The sequence below is a fragment of the Anomaloglossus baeobatrachus genome, unplaced genomic scaffold (assembly GCF_048569485.1).
Source record: "Anomaloglossus baeobatrachus isolate aAnoBae1 unplaced genomic scaffold, aAnoBae1.hap1 Scaffold_2970, whole genome shotgun sequence".
In the NCBI taxonomy this organism is placed as follows: domain Eukaryota; kingdom Metazoa; phylum Chordata; class Amphibia; order Anura; family Aromobatidae; genus Anomaloglossus; species Anomaloglossus baeobatrachus.
This window is the reverse complement of record NW_027442408.1, coordinates 89749-101803: the sequence shown is the minus strand read 5'-3', so window position 1 is coordinate 101803 and position 12055 is coordinate 89749. Positions and strand designations below refer to the sequence as shown.

General features: G+C 47.1%; 7 non-coding genes and 1 pseudogene across 7 annotated transcripts; all 8 read left to right on the top strand.

Moving 5' to 3' along the window:
- The first annotated feature begins 565 nt into the window (after positions 1-565).
- Positions 566-756, top strand: LOC142267848 (U2 spliceosomal RNA). Its single transcript, XR_012733664.1, has one exon. It is a non-coding gene; the product is annotated as a U2 spliceosomal RNA (small nuclear RNA).
- Positions 757-2143: 1387 nt separating this feature from the next.
- Positions 2144-2334, top strand: LOC142267847 (U2 spliceosomal RNA). The gene has a single exon (XR_012733663.1). It is a non-coding gene; the product is annotated as a U2 spliceosomal RNA (small nuclear RNA).
- A 1387-nt stretch (positions 2335-3721) lies between these two features.
- Positions 3722-3912, top strand: LOC142267846 (U2 spliceosomal RNA). The gene has a single exon (XR_012733662.1). It is a non-coding gene; the product is annotated as a U2 spliceosomal RNA (small nuclear RNA).
- Positions 3913-5299: 1387 nt separating this feature from the next.
- LOC142267798 (U2 spliceosomal RNA) lies at positions 5300-5426 on the top strand (annotated as a pseudogene).
- A 688-nt stretch (positions 5427-6114) lies between these two features.
- Positions 6115-6307, top strand: LOC142267790 (U2 spliceosomal RNA). The gene has a single exon (XR_012733615.1). It is a non-coding gene; the product is annotated as a U2 spliceosomal RNA (small nuclear RNA).
- A 1387-nt stretch (positions 6308-7694) lies between these two features.
- Positions 7695-7885, top strand: LOC142267843 (U2 spliceosomal RNA). Its single transcript, XR_012733660.1, has one exon. It is a non-coding gene; the product is annotated as a U2 spliceosomal RNA (small nuclear RNA).
- Positions 7886-9272: 1387 nt separating this feature from the next.
- LOC142267842 (U2 spliceosomal RNA) lies at positions 9273-9463 on the top strand. The gene has a single exon (XR_012733659.1). It is a non-coding gene; the product is annotated as a U2 spliceosomal RNA (small nuclear RNA).
- Positions 9464-10850: 1387 nt separating this feature from the next.
- On the top strand, positions 10851-11041 carry LOC142267841 (U2 spliceosomal RNA). Its single transcript, XR_012733658.1, has one exon. It is a non-coding gene; the product is annotated as a U2 spliceosomal RNA (small nuclear RNA).
- The last annotated feature ends 1014 nt before the right edge of the window (positions 11042-12055 follow it).

Genomic DNA, 12055 nt, shown 5'->3' with positions numbered 1-12055 from the left:
GCCCCCCGATGACATCACAATAGCGCTGCTGCCTAGAAAACAAGCTGCGCAGAAGAAGTTGTTCTTTGGGTGGGAGGGTGGGCTAGTGGAAGGAGGGGGCAATCTCTTTTTTTCCCGGGTGGTAGGGGGATGACAGGAGAAGGGAAGCGGGTGGTGAGAAAGGTACAGAGGGCAGGGTTTGGGGGCTGGGAAGGAAAGGGAAAAGATTAGGGTTTGGGGATGATGAAAGGGCTTTCTACGGGTAAGGATGGCAAAGGGTGGCAGTGACGGAAAGTCAGGCAACCTGTCCTGTCCGTCTTTTTGTATCGTGAATTGGAAAGACTGCAAGGGGGAGGGGAGTTGCTTGCGCCCTAAAGGAGGAGTTATTCAGATTCATTGCAGTGGGCGGCGGCTGCAAAACGCACCATTCTTCTTGTTTTGGCTCTGCAAAGCAGCCTTTTCAAGGGTTGGCTTGGGTGACAAAATGTCTTGTGTAGGCGTGGGTTTGTCTCCCTCTCGCTCTCTCTCCCTAAGATGTGTCCGGCATAGGCCAGGGTGCCACTCGAGGCCCAAACCAATTCTGGTTATCGCTTCTCGGCCTTTTGGCTAAGATCAAGTGTAGTATCTGTTCTTATCAGTTTAATATCTGATACGTCCCCTATCTGGGGACCATATATTAAATGGATTTTTAGAACAGGGAGATGGAAAAAGAGCTTGCTCTGTCCACTCCACGCATTGACCTGGTATTGCAGTACCTCCAGGAACGGTGCACCCCTTCTTAACCCAGTTTCCAAAAGCAGAACTCAATTCACCTGATTCATATTAGCCCGATTTAATGAATTGGAAGAAAGCATACGTCTTCATATGCACCTCAATTTGGCCCATTCACTTTTCACACTTCCTCCTTTTGTTTTTTATCTTTCACACTTTTGACTTTCTTTATTCATCCAAATAGCAAACTCATCACCACTCAACCTGACCAACTCGGCTATGTCCCCGTGCTGCAGTTCTCTGTCTTATCTAGATCATTTGCAATTGAATGGAATAGATCCCTTTTGGACAAAGTGGATTCACCTGCTGCTGCAGTGACCACAGGTGTGATAACATCTAGAATTGGCATCTGGTGCGATCTCTCCGCTTCCACTCCAAAGAAAGTTACCTGTTTATTCCTATCATGCATTGGTTTTTGGGGTTTTCTTTGAGTAATGATGATCTCTTTAGTAGTCTGTTGGCGCCCTCTCCTGGAGGAATAGTTTGCTTGCTCTTGGACATTCTAAAAGAGAGGTCATGATAGACATTGAGCTTCTGAGCTCAATTGGGGACAGTCATGGGTGATGAATGTTTGCAACCTACTGCGAAGCCTCATACCGCAATATAAGGAACGTCAAATACTAAGAAAGGGCGGCCTATGAAAGAATTACTACTTTCAATAAGTACACTTAAACGGCTAATTGGGAATAGAAAAACTGTAAAAAGCCCTCTGAGAAAGCCCCCCTCTAACCTTTGATAGTAAGCTTTTCTGTAGTCTGCCTGTTGATGTATTTTCCGTTTGAACTGTGCACAACATGAAGAGACGGAACACTGGCGGCTTGTCACAATGCCCCCCGATGACATCACAATAGCGCTGCTGCCTAGAAAACAAGCTGCGCAGAAGAAGTTGTTCTTTGGGTGGGAGGGTGGGCTAGTGGAAGGAGGGGGCAATCTCTTTTTTTCCCGGGTGGTAGGGGGATGACAGGAGAAGGGAAGCGGGTGGTGAGAAAGGTACAGAGGGCAGGGTTTGGGGGCTGGGAAGGAAAGGGAAAAGATTAGGGTTTGGGGATGATGAAAGGGCTTTCTACGGGTAAGGATGGCAAAGGGTGGCAGTGACGGAAAGTCAGGCAACCTGTCCTGTCCGTCTTTTTGTATCGTGAATTGGAAAGACTGCAAGGGGGAGGGGAGTTGCTTGCGCCCTAAAGGAGGAGTTATTCAGATTCATTGCAGTGGGCGGCGGCTGCAAAACGCACCATTCTTCTTGTTTTGGCTCTGCAAAGCAGCCTTTTCAAGGGTTGGCTTGGGTGACAAAATGTCTTGTGTAGGCGTGGGTTTGTCTCCCTCTCGCTCTCTCTCCCTAAGATGTGTCCGGCATAGGCCAGGGTGCCACTCGAGGCCCAAACCAATTCTGGTTATCGCTTCTCGGCCTTTTGGCTAAGATCAAGTGTAGTATCTGTTCTTATCAGTTTAATATCTGATACGTCCCCTATCTGGGGACCATATATTAAATGGATTTTTAGAACAGGGAGATGGAAAAAGAGCTTGCTCTGTCCACTCCACGCATTGACCTGGTATTGCAGTACCTCCAGGAACGGTGCACCCCTTCTTAACCCAGTTTCCAAAAGCAGAACTCAATTCACCTGATTCATATTAGCCCGATTTAATGAATTGGAAGAAAGCATACGTCTTCATATGCACCTCAATTTGGCCCATTCACTTTTCACACTTCCTCCTTTTGTTTTTTATCTTTCACACTTTTGACTTTCTTTATTCATCCAAATAGCAAACTCATCACCACTCAACCTGACCAACTCGGCTATGTCCCCGTGCTGCAGTTCTCTGTCTTATCTAGATCATTTGCAATTGAATGGAATAGATCCCTTTTGGACAAAGTGGATTCACCTGCTGCTGCAGTGACCACAGGTGTGATAACATCTAGAATTGGCATCTGGTGCGATCTCTCCGCTTCCACTCCAAAGAAAGTTACCTGTTTATTCCTATCATGCATTGGTTTTTGGGGTTTTCTTTGAGTAATGATGATCTCTTTAGTAGTCTGTTGGCGCCCTCTCCTGGAGGAATAGTTTGCTTGCTCTTGGACATTCTAAAAGAGAGGTCATGATAGACATTGAGCTTCTGAGCTCAATTGGGGACAGTCATGGGTGATGAATGTTTGCAACCTACTGCGAAGCCTCATACCGCAATATAAGGAACGTCAAATACTAAGAAAGGGCGGCCTATGAAAGAATTACTACTTTCAATAAGTACACTTAAACGGCTAATTGGGAATAGAAAAACTGTAAAAAGCCCTCTGAGAAAGCCCCCCTCTAACCTTTGATAGTAAGCTTTTCTGTAGTCTGCCTGTTGATGTATTTTCCGTTTGAACTGTGCACAACATGAAGAGACGGAACACTGGCGGCTTGTCACAATGCCCCCCGATGACATCACAATAGCGCTGCTGCCTAGAAAACAAGCTGCGCAGAAGAAGTTGTTCTTTGGGTGGGAGGGTGGGCTAGTGGAAGGAGGGGGCAATCTCTTTTTTTCCCGGGTGGTAGGGGGATGACAGGAGAAGGGAAGCGGGTGGTGAGAAAGGTACAGAGGGCAGGGTTTGGGGGCTGGGAAGGAAAGGGAAAAGATTAGGGTTTGGGGATGATGAAAGGGCTTTCTACGGGTAAGGATGGCAAAGGGTGGCAGTGACGGAAAGTCAGGCAACCTGTCCTGTCCGTCTTTTTGTATCGTGAATTGGAAAGACTGCAAGGGGGAGGGGAGTTGCTTGCGCCCTAAAGGAGGAGTTATTCAGATTCATTGCAGTGGGCGGCGGCTGCAAAACGCACCATTCTTCTTGTTTTGGCTCTGCAAAGCAGCCTTTTCAAGGGTTGGCTTGGGTGACAAAATGTCTTGTGTAGGCGTGGGTTTGTCTCCCTCTCGCTCTCTCTCCCTAAGATGTGTCCGGCATAGGCCAGGGTGCCACTCGAGGCCCAAACCAATTCTGGTTATCGCTTCTCGGCCTTTTGGCTAAGATCAAGTGTAGTATCTGTTCTTATCAGTTTAATATCTGATACGTCCCCTATCTGGGGACCATATATTAAATGGATTTTTAGAACAGGGAGATGGAAAAAGAGCTTGCTCTGTCCACTCCACGCATTGACCTGGTATTGCAGTACCTCCAGGAACGGTGCACCCCTTCTTAACCCAGTTTCCAAAAGCAGAACTCAATTCACCTGATTCATATTAGCCCGATTTAATGAATTGGAAGAAAGCATACGTCTTCATATGCACCTCAATTTGGCCCATTCACTTTTCACACTTCCTCCTTTTGTTTTTTATCTTTCACACTTTTGACTTTCTTTATTCATCCAAATAGCAAACTCATCACCACTCAACCTGACCAACTCGGCTATGTCCCCGTGCTGCAGTTCTCTGTCTTATCTAGATCATTTGCAATTGAATGGAATAGATCCCTTTTGGACAAAGTGGATTCACCTGCTGCTGCAGTGACCACAGGTGTGATAACATCTAGAATTGGCATCTGGTGCGATCTCTCCGCTTCCACTCCAAAGAAAGTTACCTGTTTATTCCTATCATGCATTGGTTTTTGGGGTTTTCTTTGAGTAATGATGATCTCTTTAGTAGTCTGTTGGCGCCCTCTCCTGGAGGAATAGTTTGCTTGCTCTTGGACATTCTAAAAGAGAGGTCATGATAGACATTGAGCTTCTGAGCTCAATTGGGGACAGTCATGGGTGATGAATGTTTGCAACCTACTGCGAAGCCTCATACCGCAATATAAGGAACGTCAAATACTAAGAAAGGGCGGCCTATGAAAGAATTACTACTTTCAATAAGTACACTTAAACGGCTAATTGGGAATAGAAAAACTGTAAAAAGCCCTCTGAGAAAGCCCCCCTCTAACCTTTGATAGTAAGCTTTTCTGTAGTCTGCCTGTTGATGTATTTTCCGTTTGAACTGTGCACAACATGAAGAGACGGAACACTGGCGGCTTGTCACAATGCCCCCCGATGACATCACAATAGCGCTGCTGCCTAGAAAACAAGCTGCGCAGAAGAAGTTGTTCTTTGGGTGGGAGGGTGGGCTAGTGGAAGGAGGGGGCAATCTCTTTTTTTCCCGGGTGGTAGGGGGATGACAGGAGAAGGGAAGCGGGTGGTGAGAAAGGTACAGAGGGCAGGGTTTGGGGGCTGGGAAGGAAAGGGAAAAGATTAGGGTTTGGGGATGATGAAAGGGCTTTCTACGGGTAAGGATGGCAAAGGGTGGCAGTGACGGAAAGTCAGGCAACCTGTCCTGTCCGTCTTTTTGTATCGTGAATTGGAAAGACTGCAAGGGGGAGGGGAGTTGCTTGCGCCCTAAAGGAGGAGTTATTCAGATTCATTGCAGTGGGCGGCGGCTGCAAAACGCACCATTCTTCTTGTTTTGGCTCTGCAAAGCAGCCTTTTCAAGGGTTGGCTTGGGTGACAAAATGTCTTGTGTAGGCGTGGGTTTGTCTCCCTCTCGCTCTCTCTCCCTAAGATGTGTCCGGCATAGGCCAGGGTGCCACTCGAGGCCCAAACCAATTCTGGTTATCGCTTCTCGGCCTTTTGGCTAAGATCAAGTGTAGTATCTGTGAGGCTCGGCAGATGCAATGCACACTGGAAGGTTGCGCTTGCTAGTACTCTTGATGTATAGTATATTCATCTAGAGGAAAACATGGCCCTACCAGGATCGAGGCTATTAGACTGAGTAAGTGTGGGGGCTATGGTGCAATGTGCCCCAGGACTGACGACCCTGGAGTGAGTCTGAGCTTGCTGGCTTGGGACCCCGGCGAGCCTTGGGCTCTGTAGCACACCGTACCTTGCCCTTTCATACTTTCTGAGCATATTGCTCTATCCCGGCCTTCTGGCTAGGAAGGGAAATTTTTATAATCATGGTCGGAGGTCCGTTCAGCTTTGGGCTGAGAAACCAACACCCGGTTGGAGGTCCGGGTCAGCTTCGGCTGAGAAACCAACACCCGGTTGGAGGTCTGGGTCAGCTTCGGCTGAGAAACCAACACCCGGTTGGAGGTCCGGGTCAGCTTCGGCTGAGAAACCAACACCCGGTTGGAGGTCCGGTTAGCCTTGGGCTGAGAAACCAACACCGGTTGACGGTCCGGGCAGTTTCGGCTGCGAAACCAACAACTAGTAGCTCTCTACTCCACTTGGGTAAGATGCCTGGGTGGACGCTGGGAGCAACGACAAGGCTCAACCAGGCTTCGGCTTGGGGGAGCACCGAAGATCCCTGACCCTTGCTGTGGCCTTCTGGCTCGGAGGGACGGGGTTGATTTTTGGGGACCCTCTCCTCACGGAGGGGTCCACACGAATCCTAGCCTTTGCACTGTTTTTGGTGTGACTTCGGTCATGCATTTTTTGCGGTGCTTTGGAAAGCTTCATTAAATCAAAAATCTGTTCTTATCAGTTTAATATCTGATACGTCCCCTATCTGGGGACCATATATTAAATGGATTTTTAGAACAGGGAGATGGAAAAAGAGCTTGCTCTGTCCACTCCACGCATTGACCTGGTATTGCAGTACCTCCAGGAACGGTGCACCCCTTCTTAACCCAGTTTCCAAAAGCAGAACTCAATTCACCTGATTCATATTAGCCCGATTTAATGAATTGGAAGAAAGCATACGTCTTCATATGCACCTCAATTTGGCCCATTCACTTTTCACACTTCCTCCTTTTGTTTTTTATCTTTCACACTTTTGACTTTCTTTATTCATCCAAATAGCAAACTCATCACCACTCAACCTGACCAACTCGGCTATGTCCCCGTGCTGCAGTTCTCTGTCTTATCTAGATCATTTGCAATTGAATGGAATAGATCCCTTTTGGACAAAGTGGATTCACCTGCTGCTGCAGTGACCACAGGTGTGATAACATCTAGAATTGGCATCTGGTGCGATCTCTCCGCTTCCACTCCAAAGAAAGTTACCTGTTTATTCCTATCATGCATTGGTTTTTGGGGTTTTCTTTGAGTAATGATGATCTCTTTAGTAGTCTGTTGGCGCCCTCTCCTGGAGGAATAGTTTGCTTGCTCTTGGACATTCTAAAAGAGAGGTCATGATAGACATTGAGCTTCTGAGCTCAATTGGGGACAGTCATGGGTGATGAATGTTTGCAACCTACTGCGAAGCCTCATACCGCAATATAAGGAACGTCAAATACTAAGAAAGGGCGGCCTATGAAAGAATTACTACTTTCAATAAGTACACTTAAACGGCTAATTGGGAATAGAAAAACTGTAAAAAGCCCTCTGAGAAAGCCCCCCTCTAACCTTTGATAGTAAGCTTTTCTGTAGTCTGCCTGTTGATGTATTTTCCGTTTGAACTGTGCACAACATGAAGAGACGGAACACTGGCGGCTTGTCACAATGCCCCCCGATGACATCACAATAGCGCTGCTGCCTAGAAAACAAGCTGCGCAGAAGAAGTTGTTCTTTGGGTGGGAGGGTGGGCTAGTGGAAGGAGGGGGCAATCTCTTTTTTTCCCGGGTGGTAGGGGGATGACAGGAGAAGGGAAGCGGGTGGTGAGAAAGGTACAGAGGGCAGGGTTTGGGGGCTGGGAAGGAAAGGGAAAAGATTAGGGTTTGGGGATGATGAAAGGGCTTTCTACGGGTAAGGATGGCAAAGGGTGGCAGTGACGGAAAGTCAGGCAACCTGTCCTGTCCGTCTTTTTGTATCGTGAATTGGAAAGACTGCAAGGGGGAGGGGAGTTGCTTGCGCCCTAAAGGAGGAGTTATTCAGATTCATTGCAGTGGGCGGCGGCTGCAAAACGCACCATTCTTCTTGTTTTGGCTCTGCAAAGCAGCCTTTTCAAGGGTTGGCTTGGGTGACAAAATGTCTTGTGTAGGCGTGGGTTTGTCTCCCTCTCGCTCTCTCTCCCTAAGATGTGTCCGGCATAGGCCAGGGTGCCACTCGAGGCCCAAACCAATTCTGGTTATCGCTTCTCGGCCTTTTGGCTAAGATCAAGTGTAGTATCTGTTCTTATCAGTTTAATATCTGATACGTCCCCTATCTGGGGACCATATATTAAATGGATTTTTAGAACAGGGAGATGGAAAAAGAGCTTGCTCTGTCCACTCCACGCATTGACCTGGTATTGCAGTACCTCCAGGAACGGTGCACCCCTTCTTAACCCAGTTTCCAAAAGCAGAACTCAATTCACCTGATTCATATTAGCCCGATTTAATGAATTGGAAGAAAGCATACGTCTTCATATGCACCTCAATTTGGCCCATTCACTTTTCACACTTCCTCCTTTTGTTTTTTATCTTTCACACTTTTGACTTTCTTTATTCATCCAAATAGCAAACTCATCACCACTCAACCTGACCAACTCGGCTATGTCCCCGTGCTGCAGTTCTCTGTCTTATCTAGATCATTTGCAATTGAATGGAATAGATCCCTTTTGGACAAAGTGGATTCACCTGCTGCTGCAGTGACCACAGGTGTGATAACATCTAGAATTGGCATCTGGTGCGATCTCTCCGCTTCCACTCCAAAGAAAGTTACCTGTTTATTCCTATCATGCATTGGTTTTTGGGGTTTTCTTTGAGTAATGATGATCTCTTTAGTAGTCTGTTGGCGCCCTCTCCTGGAGGAATAGTTTGCTTGCTCTTGGACATTCTAAAAGAGAGGTCATGATAGACATTGAGCTTCTGAGCTCAATTGGGGACAGTCATGGGTGATGAATGTTTGCAACCTACTGCGAAGCCTCATACCGCAATATAAGGAACGTCAAATACTAAGAAAGGGCGGCCTATGAAAGAATTACTACTTTCAATAAGTACACTTAAACGGCTAATTGGGAATAGAAAAACTGTAAAAAGCCCTCTGAGAAAGCCCCCCTCTAACCTTTGATAGTAAGCTTTTCTGTAGTCTGCCTGTTGATGTATTTTCCGTTTGAACTGTGCACAACATGAAGAGACGGAACACTGGCGGCTTGTCACAATGCCCCCCGATGACATCACAATAGCGCTGCTGCCTAGAAAACAAGCTGCGCAGAAGAAGTTGTTCTTTGGGTGGGAGGGTGGGCTAGTGGAAGGAGGGGGCAATCTCTTTTTTTCCCGGGTGGTAGGGGGATGACAGGAGAAGGGAAGCGGGTGGTGAGAAAGGTACAGAGGGCAGGGTTTGGGGGCTGGGAAGGAAAGGGAAAAGATTAGGGTTTGGGGATGATGAAAGGGCTTTCTACGGGTAAGGATGGCAAAGGGTGGCAGTGACGGAAAGTCAGGCAACCTGTCCTGTCCGTCTTTTTGTATCGTGAATTGGAAAGACTGCAAGGGGGAGGGGAGTTGCTTGCGCCCTAAAGGAGGAGTTATTCAGATTCATTGCAGTGGGCGGCGGCTGCAAAACGCACCATTCTTCTTGTTTTGGCTCTGCAAAGCAGCCTTTTCAAGGGTTGGCTTGGGTGACAAAATGTCTTGTGTAGGCGTGGGTTTGTCTCCCTCTCGCTCTCTCTCCCTAAGATGTGTCCGGCATAGGCCAGGGTGCCACTCGAGGCCCAAACCAATTCTGGTTATCGCTTCTCGGCCTTTTGGCTAAGATCAAGTGTAGTATCTGTTCTTATCAGTTTAATATCTGATACGTCCCCTATCTGGGGACCATATATTAAATGGATTTTTAGAACAGGGAGATGGAAAAAGAGCTTGCTCTGTCCACTCCACGCATTGACCTGGTATTGCAGTACCTCCAGGAACGGTGCACCCCTTCTTAACCCAGTTTCCAAAAGCAGAACTCAATTCACCTGATTCATATTAGCCCGATTTAATGAATTGGAAGAAAGCATACGTCTTCATATGCACCTCAATTTGGCCCATTCACTTTTCACACTTCCTCCTTTTGTTTTTTATCTTTCACACTTTTGACTTTCTTTATTCATCCAAATAGCAAACTCATCACCACTCAACCTGACCAACTCGGCTATGTCCCCGTGCTGCAGTTCTCTGTCTTATCTAGATCATTTGCAATTGAATGGAATAGATCCCTTTTGGACAAAGTGGATTCACCTGCTGCTGCAGTGACCACAGGTGTGATAACATCTAGAATTGGCATCTGGTGCGATCTCTCCGCTTCCACTCCAAAGAAAGTTACCTGTTTATTCCTATCATGCATTGGTTTTTGGGGTTTTCTTTGAGTAATGATGATCTCTTTAGTAGTCTGTTGGCGCCCTCTCCTGGAGGAATAGTTTGCTTGCTCTTGGACATTCTAAAAGAGAGGTCATGATAGACATTGAGCTTCTGAGCTCAATTGGGGACAGTCATGGGTGATGAATGTTTGCAACCTACTGCGAAGCCTCATACCGCAATATAAGGAACGTCAAATACTAAGAAAGGGCGGCCTATGAAAGAATTACTACTTTCAATAAGTACACTTAAACGGCTAATTGGGAATAGAAAAACTGTAAAAAGCCCTCTGAGAAAGCCCCCCTCTAACCTTTGATAGTAAGCTTTTCTGTAGTCTGCCTGTTGATGTATTTTCCGTTTGAACTGTGCACAACATGAAGAGACGGAACACTGGCGGCTTGTCACAATGCCCCCCGATGACATCACAATAGCGCTGCTGCCTAGAAAACAAGCTGCGCAGAAGAAGTTGTTCTTTGGGTGGGAGGGTGGGCTAGTGGAAGGAGGGGGCAATCTCTTTTTTTCCCGGGTGGTAGGGGGATGACAGGAGAAGGGAAGCGGGTGGTGAGAAAGGTACAGAGGGCAGGGTTTGGGGGCTGGGAAGGAAAGGGAAAAGATTAGGGTTTGGGGATGATGAAAGGGCTTTCTACGGGTAAGGATGGCAAAGGGTGGCAGTGACGGAAAGTCAGGCAACCTGTCCTGTCCGTCTTTTTGTATCGTGAATTGGAAAGACTGCAAGGGGGAGGGGAGTTGCTTGCGCCCTAAAGGAGGAGTTATTCAGATTCATTGCAGTGGGCGGCGGCTGCAAAACGCACCATTCTTCTTGTTTTGGCTCTGCAAAGCAGCCTTTTCAAGGGTTGGCTTGGGTGACAAAATGTCTTGTGTAGGCGTGGGTTTGTCTCCCTCTCGCTCTCTCTCCCTAAGATGTGTCCGGCATAGGCCAGGGTGCCACTCGAGGCCCAAACCAATTCTGGTTATCGCTTCTCGGCCTTTTGGCTAAGATCAAGTGTAGTATCTGTTCTTATCAGTTTAATATCTGATACGTCCCCTATCTGGGGACCATATATTAAATGGATTTTTAGAACAGGGAGATGGAAAAAGAGCTTGCTCTGTCCACTCCACGCATTGACCTGGTATTGCAGTACCTCCAGGAACGGTGCACCCCTTCTTAACCCAGTTTCCAAAAGCAGAACTCAATTCACCTGATTCATATTAGCCCGATTTAATGAATTGGAAGAAAGCATACGTCTTCATATGCACCTCAATTTGGCCCATTCACTTTTCACACTTCCTCCTTTTGTTTTTTATCTTTCACACTTTTGACTTTCTTTATTCATCCAAATAGCAAACTCATCACCACTCAACCTGACCAACTCGGCTATGTCCCCGTGCTGCAGTTCTCTGTCTTATCTAGATCATTTGCAATTGAATGGAATAGATCCCTTTTGGACAAAGTGGATTCACCTGCTGCTGCAGTGACCACAGGTGTGATAACATCTAGAATTGGCATCTGGTGCGATCTCTCCGCTTCCACTCCAAAGAAAGTTACCTGTTTATTCCTATCATGCATTGGTTTTTGGGGTTTTCTTTGAGTAATGATGATCTCTTTAGTAGTCTGTTGGCGCCCTCTCCTGGAGGAATAGTTTGCTTGCTCTTGGACATTCTAAAAGAGAGGTCATGATAGACATTGAGCTTCTGAGCTCAATTGGGGACAGTCATGGGTGATGAATGTTTGCAACCTACTGCGAAGCCTCATACCGCAATATAAGGAACGTCAAATACTAAGAAAGGGCGGCCTATGAAAGAATTACTACTTTCAATAAGTACACTTAAACGGCTAATTGGGAATAGAAAAACTGTAAAAAGCCCTCTGAGAAAGCCCCCCTCTAACCTTTGATAGTAAGCTTTTCTGTAGTCTGCCTGTTGATGTATTTTCCGTTTGAACTGTGCACAACATGAAGAGACGGAACACTGGCGGCTTGTCACAATGCCCCCCGATGACATCACAATAGCGCTGCTGCCTAGAAAACAAGCTGCGCAGAAGAAGTTGTTCTTTGGGTGGGAGGGTGGGCTAGTGGAAGGAGGGGGCAATCTCTTTTTTTCCCGGGTGGTAGGGGGATGACAGGAGAAGGGAAGCGGGTGGTGAGAAAGGTACAGAGGGCAGGGTTTGGGGGCTGGGAA